Source organism: Chelonia mydas, chromosome 7, assembly GCF_015237465.2.
Source record: "Chelonia mydas isolate rCheMyd1 chromosome 7, rCheMyd1.pri.v2, whole genome shotgun sequence".
Taxonomy (NCBI): Eukaryota; Metazoa; Chordata; order Testudines; family Cheloniidae; genus Chelonia; species Chelonia mydas.
In genome coordinates this window covers 105,197,655-105,210,047 of record NC_057853.1, presented here as the reverse complement: position 1 = coordinate 105,210,047, position 12,393 = coordinate 105,197,655, and the positions used below count along the sequence as shown (strand labels likewise).

Sequence of the window (12,393 nt, the reverse complement as noted above, 5' to 3'; positions counted from 1 at the left end):
ATAATAAACTTAATTCTTTCTAAAATGGCTCCTCATTGAAATAGGAGTTACTTTTATACATGATAACATGCAAGATCCAAAAAGACACATTAAGAAAGCCACAAATACTATTTTCCCCTCTCTCTTAATGACCCGTTTAAGGTTACATATTTTACCAAGTGAAAACCACGTAGGACTTTCAGTAAGTATGTCTTCATATTTTGGTTTTCCTCTCGTAAATTACACTTCATATAACTAAGCTTTTCTTATTACTGGAAGCAGGGGACTTGCACAGAATCCAATGTTACGAAAGCCTAAAAGTCAATTAGAGCTAATTGTTTTGGGTTAGTGTAAGAGGGCAACATGGTATGCTCTATTTGAAGCTCAGTGCCAAAGTAAAGAACAAAAGGCAGCTTACATAGTTTGTTTTGCATAGGAAAATTAATATTTAATGTTTAATTTTTAGCAGCATTGTTTAAAAGAGTCTAAAAAGTTTAAAAAACACTGAGGTCTGCTGTTGCTGCTCCTTCTTCGTGGTGGTTTCCCCTTTTTATGAACCCTGCGCCCCATCTCCTTTTGGCATCTGATGCTTTTCCAGTTCCATAGGTAAGAAGAGAGGGAGGCAAACTGTCCCAGAACAAAATGTCCGTGTTCCACTATAAACTGACTTAGCATAGAACTAGGAATGGTGTGGTTGACGCCTCCGTGACTGGAGACTCAGGAACAGTAATCTCCAGCGACTACATGTACAATTCCTAATGGTTACACATAATGAAAATAGGGCTGTGATTTTGTTATGACTATTTTTAAGAAAAGGCATAGAGTTGTTAGTGAAAACGACATAAATCATGAAACTATAGTTAAAAAAAAAGTCTACAGTAAAAGAGTTGACACAAAGGAGCATGGAATTCATAGTTTCCATGACAAAAGCGAATACAGACTAACACGGCTGTTACTCTGAAACATGACAAAAGAGCAGCCATATTCCTATAGAGCCACACACCTAACTCTTTCTGGTAAATAGTATCTTCAACTCCTATGCAACGTCATCCAACTGAGAAACTCACGTGTTGTAATGACTGGTCAGTCTCTGAGCAAACCTCAGCAAGATGGTACTCAAGTGAACTACGTTGCATTTCAGAACCTCATGATTTGAAGAAATCTTCATTATTCTTTTTGGTATTTTATTTTTACTGTGCAGTACATATGGCCCATTTTAGAAGCCACAAATCCCTAAGGGCAGGATTGCAACCTGCCTTCTCAACACTGCAGAAGGGGGCACTTGCACTGGCAACCCACATCAATGATTCTGTCCTTTATTCTCCCTTCTACCTCTGATTGTTCCTTCAGCATCTTTCAGGGAATCCTCCTCCTTCCTTTCCCAAGAGGGATCCAACCCTCATCCCCTCCTTCTGTTACCCGGGGTTCTATCAACCCAAAGCTCTTGGTAACTTTTACTCTGTGCGAGGTGCTGTCAGGAAATAAATCAGGGGAGACACGGCCATCCGACCAATAGACGGCTGGAACAAACAGGACAACACAAGAGTGCTTTCACTTAAAGCTAAACTTTACTTAGTCTCAAGCACTTATACACCCCTCCGCAACAGGTTAGTAAAACATCCCCAACCCTTGCTAATTACCAAAGCTGAGTGTGGCTCTCGAGTGGCACAGCGGCAACCCGTCTGCTAGTGGGGAACACAAGATGCATCCAGAGGGAGAGTCCAGTCCTGAAGAGTTCCCCCTACCTCAAACTTTTTCCCCTTATTTATACATCAGTAATGGAATGACATGTCCCTTAAAGCAAACTTGTTAAGTAAGCAGTTTCAATGGTCAAGTGAGAGGTTCCTTCTGATCATCGATTAACCAGGTGTGGGTTTTTCCAGCATTTGCAGCCTTGAGGCCCCAATAGACATTCCTGGGGCACATCCTGCTCTTCTAAGATGCATGTATCAGCAACCTCAACACAATTCTTATCAGGAAGGATGCGGGGTCAAGCTGCCCTCTCTGTGGTACCCAAAAAACCCCTTCCCCTCCTGCCTTGGTTAAGCTAAGCCTGCTGACTTGGCCAATTTACAGCCTGCTGACTTGGCTGCTTTTAGCAATAAGCCATAGTGGTTTCAGGCACTTTACTAGTTTGCCAAAGTCTCCCCGTACACTTCTTTTCCCTTTACTCTCTCTGGGTTATCTCATTTGGTCATATAGCATCAGCTACTATCTGTATTGCAGATAACTCACCTTTCCACCAAATCCCACATCTCCACCCTGAGCTGTCTCCCACCAACCCCTACCACATCTCAGATGTCTCTCTAGCATCCACTGTTAATTTCAACCCGAAATGGACAAAACTGAATTCCTGACCATCCCTCCTAAACTGGCCAGTCCTGTCACTGATGACAATACCACCATCTTTCCGGTCACTTAGGCCATTAACCTGGGAGCCATCCCTGACTTCTCTTCCCCTTCCCCCACACCATCTCTAAATCTTCCCACGTCTTCCTCTCAGCCAGTCTACAAAACATGGCAGTAAAACCATCTTCACCGGCATTCCCAGCAGAGCTATCACCAGTAGAGCTACACTGGAGGTAGTTCAACACCTTAAAAACACCAGTGAGGACTAGATAAGAGTAATGGGAAAATGAGTAATGAGAAAAAAAATAAGAAAAAATTATGCTGTAAAGTGTGGGGTTGGGGGGAGGAGTTCCAGTGAAAACTCTTAGGCTGTGAAATAATCTTCCAAGTGCAGTGATGGAAGCCCTATTTCTCATGGCTTTTAAAACAAGACTGAGCAAAAGTCTAGAAAATGAACTGTAGGGACAAGTTCTGCATTTTCAGAGAGATTACTGGATGAATGAACAAGTCTTGTCCATCTCCAACTTTTATGATTCTGTTATAGAAATGGCACAACTGACTGAAGTGGCTCACATACTCTGTTGTAACTAGTACTCACTGTAGCTATAGGCAAATTCAAATATTTCTGCATGCCAAATATTCCTCATCTTACTGATTCCAGCCATCAAGTAACATCATCCCATCTCTGAGCAGATGGTCTGGAGGCTTTGGCAGAAGCTGCTGGGTATCCAGAGGAATTTGGCAGAGTACCAAATGCTACCTCCCTCTGAAACAGCTTCATGTCGTAGTAACTCAGTACACAAAGTCACAATAACAGTTTGCAGTATTTCTGAGTGTAGGGAATAAATGTGCAGACAAAGCCATGAACAGTTTCCAAAATAAACTCCAACAGTTAATTAACAGGACTACACCGTTCCACACATGCACCGCAAAAAGATGTTTGCTTACACATCAGATGAGCAACTACTAGGTGTCAGTGCTCTCAGTTTGAACACAGAAATGTCATCAGAATTAACAGTTTTGGTATTTTAAACCTAAAAGCATGAAAGACAAGCTCAGTGAGATAAAGGAGAAGGGTTTTCACCTGTCAGCCCATCTCTTTGTTGCTATGTCCAATTCACACTCACATCAAAACTGGTGTCACTTTGTTACTCTTTTTAATAGCTCCACTGGAAGAGAATACTCTTCCTTCAAGAATATGCACACATCAGTTACAGCAACTAGAGGAACCATTCAGATTTTAGCAGAAATAACATCCAGAAAATTCAAGACCATTAGCAGCAAAATGAAACGTCACAGTTGAAGTGATATTGTAAAAATGCTAACCGGAGGACCAACTTTATATGGTGGCTTTTCTTGGCTACCATTATGCCCATCTTGGCTACCATTATGCCCCATCAAGCCAACCAAGCAGATCCACCCATCTTGGACCCTTCCCCTTTTTGCCAGGTCATGGCCACCATCTCCATCCTCTCCAGCTTACCCCTTTGACTTTCCCTTCTCTCTCTTTTCCCATAGTTTTCTCTTCCATCCTGCAAGGACAAGGAATCAGTCTTCCAGCTGCCACCATCCAGCCACAGCTTCTGGGAATACAAAACTAGGGCCTGATCCAATTCCCATTAAAGTACAGGGGAGTCTTTATATTCACTTCAGTGAAAACTGGATCAAGCTGCTCAGAACAGAAACATCTTCTGAGCATTTGGCTTCTCCTTTCAGCAGAGCTCCTTCCGGAAATGTGATACTCCATGTGCTCACCTATCAGGATTACGTCTAAAGCTCCCCCGACTATGCATTACAGTCAAGTAAGAATAACTGGTCTTTTGTGGATGGAACCCTGAAAACAAACCCTTAAGATTTTAACATCCTAATGGTAAATAGATTTGAAATTACTTGTTGATATGAAAAACATTACATTCAAGCCCTTTCACATTTTAATAGATTCATACTCTACAACCACATCCTCCCCCACCCCTTCACCTGCCTCATCCCTCTATCTGTCAACTTCTCACTTCATGAACTCCTTTATGTTGCTCCCTGTGGCTTGAGTTCATCAACTAGGCCGCTACCGTCTCTGTATTTAAGTCCCTCTCAAAGATCCACTTTTGCTGGGCTGCAAAGGAAATTTAGCTGGCTAATCGTGTCTAGTTGAAGATACAGCCAAGCACTACTTGGACCACTCTACTTATACTCCTTCATCATAACCTTTGCCTGTTTATTGTAAGATCCTCAGGGCAGGGAACATGCCTTCATTTTGGTCTGAAACACACCTAACACATTTCAAGCATCACCAGAAATAAAATAAAAAGAAATAAAATAAAATGAAATAAAATAGTAGCCTTCATCTAAATCTAAAAACAACCATATTATCAGGTTTAGAAGAAACACAATAATTTACTGCAACAACCACAAATTGACTGAGGCTTCAGTTAAACCTGTGATGTCTTTGCCCAATATGTTAGATGGCTGATGAGATTGCACACCCAACTCATCCGATTTAAAAAGTAATTTCAATGTGCCCTCAACTTCCATTAACTTACAAAAGAAAAGAGAATACCTGGAAATCGCTGCAGTCATCAATCCTGAGCTGACGACTCATCCCACTTTACTACTCTCATTAGACAAATACATGGAGCATTCAAAGATCAGCTGTTTGCTCTTCCTGTCTCCCCTTCCCCGCCCTCTGCCAATCTTACCTCTCAGTCAATATACCCTTAGAATCACATTCTAGTACCCTTACTTGCACTGAGTAGCAGTTTATGCATGTATAGTCCCATTGATTTCAATGGCATGTGGAATAAAGTGTTAATCTATTGGAGTAAGGGTATCAGAATCTGGCTGTTGGTGATAAAACAAGACAGCAGGAGTCTACCTTCCCAATCACAGATCAGCTATAAAAGCATCTGTCTGGCTCAATTCCAAATCAGACTTCACCTAGTTACGGGATGGGAACAGCATTAACTGCAGGCTTTCACATTTCCCTCAGAGTGATAGCCTGATACCAATTCTGGGAGTGGTTGGGTTATTACAAAACCTAAACCTATTTTCCCCCCATACTAATTTTCCCCTACTGTTACTCACACCTTCTTGTCAACTGTTTGAAATGGGCCACTCTCATTACCACTACAGAAGTTATTTTTCCTCCTTGGTATCCTACTGTTAATTGAATTGTCTCATTAGACTGACCTTACACTTGGTAAGGCAACTCCCATCTTTTCATGTATTTATACCTGCTCCTGTATTTTCACTCCATGCATCTGCTGAAGTGGGTTCTAGCCCACGAAAGCTTATGCCCAAATAAATCTGTTAGTCTCTAAGGTGCCACAAGGACTCCTCGTTGTTTTTGCTGATACAGACTAACACGACTACCACTCTAAAACCTGTTACTATTTACATAGACATTCCTATGCCAATGAGTGCATATGTAAGGAATATACACTCAGAAGACCAATATCTTCAAATCTGACTACCATTAGGCTCCTAAATGCATATTTCAGCACCTAAATATAACTGGCATAATTTGTGATAGTGGGAATACAGGCTAAATTCGTCAACTAAATTATTTGTTGCAAATTATTCACTCAGTTTTAGAACCAGCTTTTCAAGTTACCGTTACACCCCAGAAAATCTCAAATTCCTAGTTCCCTTTTTGTTCAAAGCCCACCCCAGGTCTGATAACACGAGTGATGAATTACTGTATTTATTGCTCTCATCTGATTCTGCTATGTAAAGAATCCTGCAGTCATGTTGCTGCCCGTGAACAGGGACTGTACCATCTGCTCAACAGCAAAAGAGCAATGAAAAAGAGAAGAGGAATGAACATATGTAGGACAAGAAAGAATGGAACAGAAAATACGAGAAAATGACCTTACCAATATCATATGCTAACGTAGACCATTAAAATAGCTTTCTTTCTGCACTGTCTATCCAGCATCAAATGACAGAACCAATAATGTTATCATGTGTCATCCTGAACAAGCCAAGTCCTGCTAATCTCTCCTTTTCCATCCTTTTGCCACTGTGCTGCAGTATGTCATCCCAATGAGTTCAATTATCCCTTTGTTATTTCAGGTACGGCTACTAGCCCTGGTACAAATGCACTCCATCTCAGAATTGTCATTGTCACTGCTTGTTTACCATGGGTGTATTAGAATTCTGCAGCATCATGACATCTGGTGATACTAGGCATCACTGAAATGCTTGCCATCTTCAATAAGGGATTGACACAAACAGCTCATGAGTGCCTCTTTGTATATGAACACTCTGAAAAGAAAGGAGTAGAATAGACAAGATAAATGAGGTTTCTGAAGCAATGGCCAGTCTTTTCTCTCATTTTCTTTACAACATTGTAATCCTGGATATTAAAGAAAACAGACCCAGATGCAAAAAGTTTAGCTGACTGTTACACACCTGAGGAGGGCTGGTGAACGGATATGGAAAGGATGTTTTCATGACGAGGAGGCAGCAAGGAAGAAGGCAACAAAGGGGGCACCAAGGCTGACAACAAGGCAGAATTGGGGGGGGCGGCAGGAGAGGGAGGAATATGGAGGCAGAGAATAGTGCTGAATCATGGAAAACTGTAAAGCAAAGACCAGAACATAATATGTTTCATTTTCAATAAATACTTGCCACGATTACATTAATTTTGTGGTGGGTAGCACAGTACATAGCACTAAATATTGCCAATGCTGTATCATTTTATTCTGCTCATCTCTTCAAATATCATGCGTAGGCACGAACAAGCAGTTATTTGTGGCAAGCAGTTACCAATGATCATTGAAGCAGTTGCCATAAACGTAACTTTATTTTCTTCCTTTGTACTGATATTCTACAAAACGTGCCAAATAAAACATGGTTTTCTAAAGAGACCCACTATTATTTCAGCCTTAACATGCTGGGCTAGGAACTGCAGTGTCATGAAAACGTCCTTTGTATAAATAACAGCTTTACCTTTATACAGAGCCTGCCACTTTCTCCACCCACTGAAATGTGGCACCTCTGGGCTGTTTAACAGTGCACAACACTACAGCTCAGGAGTTCAGGTCAGTACACTATAAGTGAACATCGTTAATAAGTGGGAGAAATGTAGGGAAGTAAAATGCCATGATCCTTCTTGGGAATTCAGCCAGAAGAATGGAGCTAACTTCCTCCATTGGGGATTTTAATGGCCATCAGTGATAAGCTATGGTCTTATCTGACAGATGGCACCTCCACCAGCTACTTGCTCTCTAGCAAAATGATGGACTTTATTTCAGAACTGACTGAGGAGGGAGACTGCACCTACAGAATCACCAACACCCTGGATTTTCCACCTACTGATCGGGACTATCTCTGCTTAGCTTGTGAAATCTGATGTAATCTCAATCTAGGCACAATCTTAACAACCGGTTCCCTATAAAAGGTTCTGATTTAAGGGATGTGCCCCAGTATGTATTTTTTGTACCAACAGGGTTACCGTACGTCCGTATTTTCCTGGGAAGAATTTTTAAAATTTAAAAATTCCTCCCGGACAGCGATTTAAGAACCAAAAAGCCTGAGCTGTCTGGGAAAATACAGATGTATGTTAACCCTGCCTAAAGTTCTTCTTTAAAAAGATGGGCTTGAACTAGAAATGAGCTCCGTTTCACATATGTGGGTCCCCGCCACTCCCTGGGGGAGTGCTAGGGTGACCAGATGTCCCGATTTTATAGGGACAGTTCCGATTTTGGGGTCTTTTTCTTATATAGGCTCCTATTACCCCCCACCCCCTGTCCTGATTTTTCACACCTGCTGTCTGGTCACCCTAGGGTGTGCACATGTGTGGGTCCCAGCTGCTCCCTGCCCCTCTCATTGAAGCAGGTGTGCAGGGTTACTGCCCTGGGAACTGCAGGGCACCAGTGGACGCTGGGTCAGCTGCACACAGGGGCGTGGGGCAGGGCTAGCTGGAGGCAGGGGGTGCAGGGCTGACTGCAGGCAAGGCAGCGGGTGGGGAGCTGGCTGGAGACAGGAGGGTGTGGGGTTGGCTGGAGGCAAGGGGGTGCGGGGCTGGCTGCAGGCAGGGCAGGGGGTGTGGAGCTGGCTGGAGACAGGAGGGTGCGGGGTTGGATGGAGGTAAGGGGGTGTGGGGCTGGCTGGAGACAGGGCAGGGGCTGGCTAGAGACAGAGGCTGGCTGCAGGCAGGGCAGGGGGTGTGAGTGGCAGGGGCTGGTTGCAGACAGGGGGTGTGGGGGTGGCTGGAGACAGGAGCTGGCTGCGGGCAGGGCAGGGGGTGCGACAGGGGCAGGCTGCGGGCAGGGGGTGTGGGGATGACTGGAGACAGGGGCTGGCTGCGGGCAGGACAGGGGGTGTGGCAGGGGCTAGCTGCAGGCAGGGGGTGCCGGAGGTGGCTGGAGGCAGGGCAGGGGCTGGCTGCGGGCAGGGGGTATGGGGGTGGCTGGAGACAGGGGCTGGCTGCGGGCAGGGGGTGCGGGGCTGGCTGGAGACAGGGGCTGGCTGTGGGCAGGGCAGGGGGTGCGGCAGGGGCTAGCTGTGGGCAGGGCAAGGGGTGTGGCAGGGGCTGACTGCGGGCAGGGCAGGGGGTGCGTGTGGCAGGGGCTGGCTGCGGGCAGGGGGTGCAGAGGGTGGCTGGAGACAGCGGCTGGCTGCGGGCAGGACAGGGGATGCAGCAGGGGCTAGCTGCGGGCAGGGGGTATCGGGGTGGCTGGAGGCAGGGCAGGGGGGGTGGCTGGAGACAGGGGCTGGCTGTGGTCAGGGCAGGGGTGACTGGAGGCAGGGGCTGGCTGTGGGCAGGGCAGCGGGTGCGTGTGGCGGGGCTGGCTGCGGGCAGGGCAGCGGGTGCGTGTGGCGGGGCTGGCTGCGGGCAGGGCAGCGGGTGCGTGTGGCGGGGCTGGCTGCGGGCAGGGAGTGCGGGGATGACTGGAGACAGGGGCTGGCTGCGGGCAGGGAGTGTGGGGGTGGCTGGAGACAGGGGCTGACTGTGGGCAGGGCAGGAGGTGTGGCAGGGGCTAGCTGCGGGCAGGGGGTGCCGGGGATGACTGGAAACAGGGGCTGGCTGCGGGCAGGACAGGGGGTGCGGCAGGGGCTGGCTGCAGGCAGGGCAGGGGGTGCGTGTGGCAGGGGCTGGCTGCAGGCAGGGGGTGCAGTGGGTGGCTGGAGACAGGGGCTGGCTGCAGGCAGGACAGGGGGTGCAGCAGGGGCCATCTGCGGGCAGGGCAGGGGGTGCATGTGGCAGGGGCTGGCTGCGGGCAGGGGGTGCAGAGGGTGGCTGGAGACAGGGGCTGGCTGTGGGCAGGACAGGGGGTGCGGCAGGGGCTGGCTGCGGGCAGGGCAGGGGGTGCATGTGGCAGGGGCTGGCTGCGGGCAGGGGGTGCAGAGGGTGGCTGGAGACAGGGGCTGGCTGCAGGCAGGACAGGGGGTGCGGTAGGGGCTAGCTGCAGGCAGGACAGGGGGTGCGGCAGGGGCTGGCTGCGGGCAGGGCAGGGGGTGCGGCAGGGCCTGGCTGCGGGCAGGGCAGGGGGTGCGGCAGGGCCTGGCTGCGGGCAGGGCAGGGGGTGCGGCAGGGCCTGGCTGCGGGCAGGGCAGGGGGTGAATGTGGCAGGGGCTGGCTGCGGGCAGGGGGTGCAGAGGGTGGCTGGAGACAGGGGTTGGCTGCGGGCAGGACAGGGGGTGCGGCAGGGGCTAGCTGCGGGCAGGGGGTGCCGGGGGTGGCTGGAGGCAGGGCGGGGGGGGTGGCTGGAGACAGGGGCTGGCTGCGGGCGGGGGGTGCAGAGGGTAGCTGGAGGCAGGGGCTGGCTGCGGGCAGGGCAGGGGGTGGCTGGAGGCAGGGGCTGGCTGCAGGCAGGGGTGCATACGGCAGGGGCTGGCTGGAGACAGGGGCTGGCTGCGGGCAGGGCAGGGGGTGGCGGGTGCTCACGGGGAGAGCAGGAGGAGGCAGCCCAGGCCCAGCAGAGCAGCTGGGGACCCACCAGGCAGCAGCGGGAGCCCCAGGGCCAGGGGTCGGGGGAGCAGCAGCAGCAACAGGGCTCGAGCCCAGGGCCAGGCGGCAGCCCACATGGCTCCCGCAGTGCAGCGCCCCCGGCGGCCAGAGGAGGAATTACAACACTTCCCGGCCGGAGCCCATCAAAGCCTCAGCGCCCCCGAAGGGAAGCGGGTTAACAACCAGTTCTAAAATTGCTTCAAAATTTAACAACCGGTTTGCGCGAACCAGTGCAGCTCACCACTGAGTCTAGGTACATCACATAGAGAGAGCTAATGCTACAAAGCCTCAAACACAAACATAGCACAGAATGGTACGCCTGCAGGAGAGTTGTAAAAGCTAAATTATGAAGGTGAAAATTCCCCCCAACTCTATTGAAAAGTATTTCCACTCTGTTTGTCACTCTTATGAAAGTTTTGCCTAAATGTGTATTGGTGGCGGAAGAAAATAAACAATGTACCAAATGTGTTACTGTTTACATGCCACTGTGGGTGTGCACCACATTCAGACATGTAAAAATGACGTATTCCTCCCCTGTGGGGTTTACAGTGTAAATTAGACAAAGCAAGGAATGAAAGGGAATAAAAGGCTGTGAGAGAGACCCCCAAATGGTTAAAAACAGGACCAAAGGGTTAAAACAGGGATCGTATATGCTTTACAACATTCCTATCTTGCAAGTTCTTACTATACTTAGAACAGTGTCCAGAAGAGAGGTCAGATTTGGAAAGTTAACCAAAAGGAATGAGGGATGTGAGATCTGAGGAGAACTTTGAAGGAGAGGAGTGAATGTGTGTGACACATGGTTACAACTGAAGAGAGTTCTGAATGTGTTAATCATGTCCCATAACAGAGCTAAAGCCTTGGAAGTGACTGTATCAGGTTGAGAAGCACAGGTAAGGCCCACCTACTCATAAAACTAGAACTGTGTTGTAACCTGTCCCCTGACTTAGATTCATAGATATTAAGGTCAGAAGGGACCATTATGATCATCTAGTCCGACCTCCTGCACAACGCAGGCCACAGAATCTCACCCACCCACTCCTGCGAAAAACCTCTCACCTATGTAAAAACCTCTCACCTTCATTCTGATTGTAGCATAGATTGGCCCTTAATGTTTATCTTTCTGAACAAATACTTAAGTCTATTTGCACTTTGAATACTTGTCTCATTTTCATGGAATTGCATTGTCAACTGTCTTATTTGCCTTTATATGAAAGAGAATGTGAGAGTAAGTCTACAGAAGCAGTGATCATTTAATTTTACATTGCTTGTGTATCATAATTGCAAGCAAACAAAACTCTTTTCCATTTGAAAAATCTATCAGACAACTTCTCTGTGCTGAAAGTCCTACAGGAAAGTTATATGGGCATTCCACACATCACATCACATCCTACACATTGTATCGGCATCAGACTCTTTTGTATAGAGATTTTTTTTCCTTCAAAAATAATTCATTCGCACTTCAGAACAAGAGAAATCATTCTGCAATGTGAAACTATGAATTTTATTCTTCCTTTGAAAATATTATTACAAAGTCTTAAACGCATTTATACACCCAGTGTAGCACTACTGTGTACGGATAGAAAAGAACTAAACAGCACGTCTTTTTTGGCTGATCATTCTAACACTTCTTTTTAAAAGGGGGCTCTCTCGTGCAACGGAGCACCCTGAAGGCCATTCTTCTATCAGGGAGGGATTTTAAGTTTTCGTTTGATTTCCAATATTAGCAACTACAACAAAAACCAGCCAATGTCACAAAAAAACACATACACACTAGGGGAGTCAGACTGTCAAACAAATAGGTCTCTCTCGGAAAGTGTGCAATTATATATTGCCACACATTCTTTTTAAAGACTATGGGCTCAGGCACAGCCCTGAGCAATAGCTGTTGCACACTCTGCACTTTAAATTACATGGAAAGAGCATAAGAGCATTGGATTTGAAAAAAAGTAATTAAAACATTTTAAATATTCCATCTGGGTTGTATTATGGGTTGTTTGTTTGGGGTATTTTTTTACATCATTAAACAAATAAAAAATCTTTTCATAGTGGAATATCAGCTAGTTTTCTCTCACAAGAGCAGTCTCAACTGATAGGAGAATCTTGTCGAGACC

General features: G+C 47.2%; 1 protein-coding gene across 3 annotated transcripts in view; it reads right to left on the bottom strand.

Annotated features, from left to right (window-relative positions):
• The window catches only part of FGFR2 (fibroblast growth factor receptor 2), a 170,126-nt gene that overhangs the window by 125,344 nt on the left and 32,389 nt on the right, over positions 1 to 12,393 (bottom strand). The window contains exon 1 of one of the 3 annotated variants that reach the window (XM_043551937.1): positions 6,198 to 6,320. The exons of 1 other annotated variant lie outside the window; for it this stretch is intronic. The gene's annotated coding sequence lies outside the window, so the exon portion shown is untranslated. Of the gene's footprint in view, positions 1 to 6,197; positions 6,321 to 12,393 lie in introns of those variants that run through there. One more of the 3 variants, XM_037903927.2, reaches the window with a different exon arrangement.